This window comes from Myotis brandtii, unplaced genomic scaffold (assembly GCF_000412655.1).
Source record: "Myotis brandtii unplaced genomic scaffold, ASM41265v1 scaffold393, whole genome shotgun sequence".
Classification (NCBI taxonomy): Eukaryota; Metazoa; Chordata; class Mammalia; order Chiroptera; family Vespertilionidae; genus Myotis; species Myotis brandtii.
The window spans coordinates 1,955,983-1,959,633 of record NW_005365070.1 but is presented as its reverse complement, the minus strand read 5'-3'; the positions used below and the strand labels follow the sequence as shown (position 1 = coordinate 1,959,633).

General features: G+C 46.0%; 1 pseudogene; it reads right to left on the bottom strand.

Annotated features, from left to right (window-relative positions):
* Positions 1-215: 215 nt before the first annotated feature.
* On the bottom strand, positions 216-1,489 carry LOC102242663 (annotated as a pseudogene).
* Between the last annotated feature and the right edge of the window lie 2,162 nt (positions 1,490-3,651).

The window sequence follows — 3,651 nt, the reverse complement described above, 5'->3', positions numbered from 1 at the left end:
AGACCAGAGACATGGCCAGAGGTGACATCACACAGCTTATGCCATTGCAATGTAATTTTCAAGTTCAGTGGCAGTTTGGTAAATCCAGTTTGCTTCTATTCCCTTTGCCAGGGATTCTCACATTTGTGAAATTGGACCAAGTGGTAGGGTTCCTGGTTTGAATTCTCATGGCTTTATCCAGAATCTCACTGGCAGCTGGTTACTGTAATACCAGTTCAACCCCCCAAGCTGGGACACTTCCAACCGTAAAGATAATACTGCAGGTTTCAGTCCCCTATGCCAAACTTGACCTTCTACAGGAAGGTTTTGTTTTCCATGAGATCCAGTGCATTGAAACCATGAAACCCTTTTATTTTGGTGAGAAAGAGGGCTTTGATCATGAGTTCTAGAAGAGGAGTCTGGTTGTGAACACTGTAGAAAGAATAAGCAGCCTTTAGATTGTTGTGGGATGAATGGTTAATAATATTGGAGGAAAGTGTATAAAATCTCAGAAAGTCTGTCACCTCACCGTTTGCATTCTCCACCACCAAAGTGTCAATGATATTCTCCTGGGGGTAGAACCAATGCTCCACCTCCTCCTGACACCTGGTGCCTGGTGATAAACTGGTGCACTACTGGAATGTCCTTTTTTTCTCATTGGATGCAGTCCAGTTGTCTTGGGAGACTGTGGCAATTGGTAGAACTTCATGATAGCTGCATGGTTATATTTCTGCTCAGATGGAAAACCTTCAATCAGATTCCATAGGTTTAGGGACCAATATCAGTACCTGCAGGTGTCAACAGGCTTTGGTAATACCACCCCGGCAGTGTAAGCAGCTTGAAAATGCTCTCCAGGTGAACCCTCTGGGTTATCTCACAAATCAGGACTGGAGCCACCCTCTTGGAGCAAAGTTTCTTATGGACACACAAAAAGTTGATCTTCAACATCTTCTCTGTGTCATAGATGTGGATGTTTGCTGGAATGGCTCTAATGAACCCAATCAATTTCCAACTTGAGACCTCTAGAACCCCACACTGCCATTGTGGGAGTCAGCCAGGCATCCAGAGAGCCCATAAAATTCCGGGGAATAATCAAATCGGAGCACGTTGCTATAATCTTCCACATAATTCTCATTCAGGAGGGTGTATAATTCTTTTAGCACATTATGGTCCCCCAGGTCCAAGGCGTCCCATGTGCAGCCCTAGGGCAGGATATAGAGCTCCTGGCAGATGTTGTCTTTTTCAGGCTTCATGGGACCATGAGTGTTTACCACTTTTCCCAGTTTGGGAATGGGCTGAATTTCCCAGAACTGGTAGCTTCTCTTTCTAGCTTCCTCCATTGTTTTGGCAAGTCACTGATCCACTGAAAACATTGCAATGTAATTTGGCCTTCTGTAGTTCCTGGATCCTCTCTACTGTCAGAGTTCATCACAGGGTGATCCTGAGCTGAATCTGTCTCACTACCTTTTTCTTTCTTTCTTTCTTTCTTTCTTTCTTTCTTTCTTTCTTTCTTTCTTTCTTTCTTTCTTTCTTTCTTCCTTCTTCTTCTTCTTCTTCTTCTTCTTCTTCTTCTTCTTCTTCTTCTTCTTCTTCTTCTTCTTCTTCTTCTTCTTCTTCTTCTTCTTCTTCTTCTTCTTCTTCTTCTTCTTCTTCTTCTTCTTCTTCTTCTTCTTCTTCTTCTTCTTCTTCTTCTTCTTCTTCTTCTTCTTCTTCTTCTCCTCCTCCTCCTCCTCCTCCTCCTCCTCCTCCTTCTTCTTCTTCTTTCTTCTCCTTCATCCTTTTAAAAAGATCCTCACCCGAGGACATGCTTAGAGAAGGGAAGGAAGAAGAGTGAGAGGAACATCAATGTTAGAGAGAAACATAGATTGGTTACCCCGGCCAGGGATTGAACCTGCAACCAAGGTATGTGCCCTGACCAGGAATCGATCCAGAAACCCTTTGTTGGACAGGACAATACTCAACCAACTGCCACTCTGGCTAGGCTCTTTTCCTTCTTTTTGGCTCCAGTGTCATTGGCTGGACTCAAACCACCCCAGTTGTAGCTATTGTCCTCCTCGTTCTTGCAATCACCTCATTGCTCATAGCCATTTCTGTTCCCATCCATCTCAGAAAAACTCTTTTATATAGAACTAGAGGCCCGGTGCATGAAAATTCATGCACTGGAAGGGGGGGGCCCTCAGCGGCCTGCCCTTTCTCAGAGTCCAGGAGTCCTCAGGGGTGGGAGGCGACCCAGCAATCAGGGGAAGGCAACGCCCCCATAACACCTCTGCTGCTGCCACTGCCAGCAGCACAAGCCTCGGCTGGCCCTGGTTAGCTGAGCCTCGGGCCAGCCCTGGGTGGCTGGGCAGCCACCATCTGAGGCTTGCCTGTGTCTCAGGCTGGCCCTGGGCAGCTGGGGGGCTAAAAGGACTGGGGGACTCTGGAGGCAGGCACCCCAGCGGGGCTGAGAGGACTGGGTGCCACCATTTTGTGGCCATGGGCGCCACCATCTTTGAGGGTGTGGCAGTCAATTAGCATAGTCCCTCTTTATTGGCTGTGGGCCCCACCATCTTTGTAAGGGTGTGAGGGTCAATTAGTATATTCCTTCTATATTAGATAGGATAGCTATTGAGCTTTTGGCTATCATGATTTTAGTGTTTTTTAATATATTTTTATTGATTTCAGAGATGAAGGGAAAGGAAGAGAGAGCTATAACATCAAATATGAGAGAGAATAATTGATCAGCTGCCTTCTGCATGCCTCATAATGGAGATCAAGCCCTCAACCAGGGCATATGTCATAATCAGGAATTGAACCATGACCTTCTGGTTCATAGATCGATGCTCAACCACTAAGCCACACAGGGCAGGTTTGTCTATCATGTTTGATGCAATTTTTTCTATGGTAGAGTTTTCCTCTTATTTTAGCCTTTTTGTTTATTCACTTAGCAAATACTTACTGAGCTCTACTACATGCCAGGTTTGATTTCACCCCTGGGTGTACAGCAATGAAGACAAGAAATTCCCTTCCTTCACCATCCTTAAATTCCAGTAGAATAAAAAAATAAGGAATAAATAAGCAAGTCAATTTATGGTAGGTTAGAGTATGATAAATGCTAGAGTTCAAGAAAAATAATGGTGGGAGAAACCAAGATGGCGGCATAGGTAAACACCGGAGATTGCTGCCTCGCACAACCACTTCAAAAATACAACTAAAAGACAAAAAAAAACATCATCCAGAACCACAGGAAGGCTGGCTGAGTGGAAATTCTACAACTAGAAGGAAAGAGAAAAGCACACTGAGACTCAGAGGAGGTGCGGAAGTAAAGTGCAGAGGTACAGAGGCGCACAGAGAAAGGGCTGGCAACTGAGGACGTGGCTGTCTTTTTCAATCGGGAGGGAGTCTCAACCTCTGGACTGCTCTCAACTCCAGTTCCGGGTGAGTCTCTGGGGACCCAGACTCATACGGGGAGAAACTGGACTGTCTGGCATCGGTCAGAACTCGAGGGCAGCTTTCTCTCAGAGGTGCTTGCAGCGATTACTGGGACAATGAGACTCGGGGCCTCTTAGGGTAGGGCTGAGGATCAGCCATAGCTGTTTGCTCCACCCTGTTGATTCCCTGAGACCCCGCCCCACCCAAGCTGTGCACAGAGGCTTTTGCATATGAATGGCCTGGCCCTTTGCAATCTGAAAA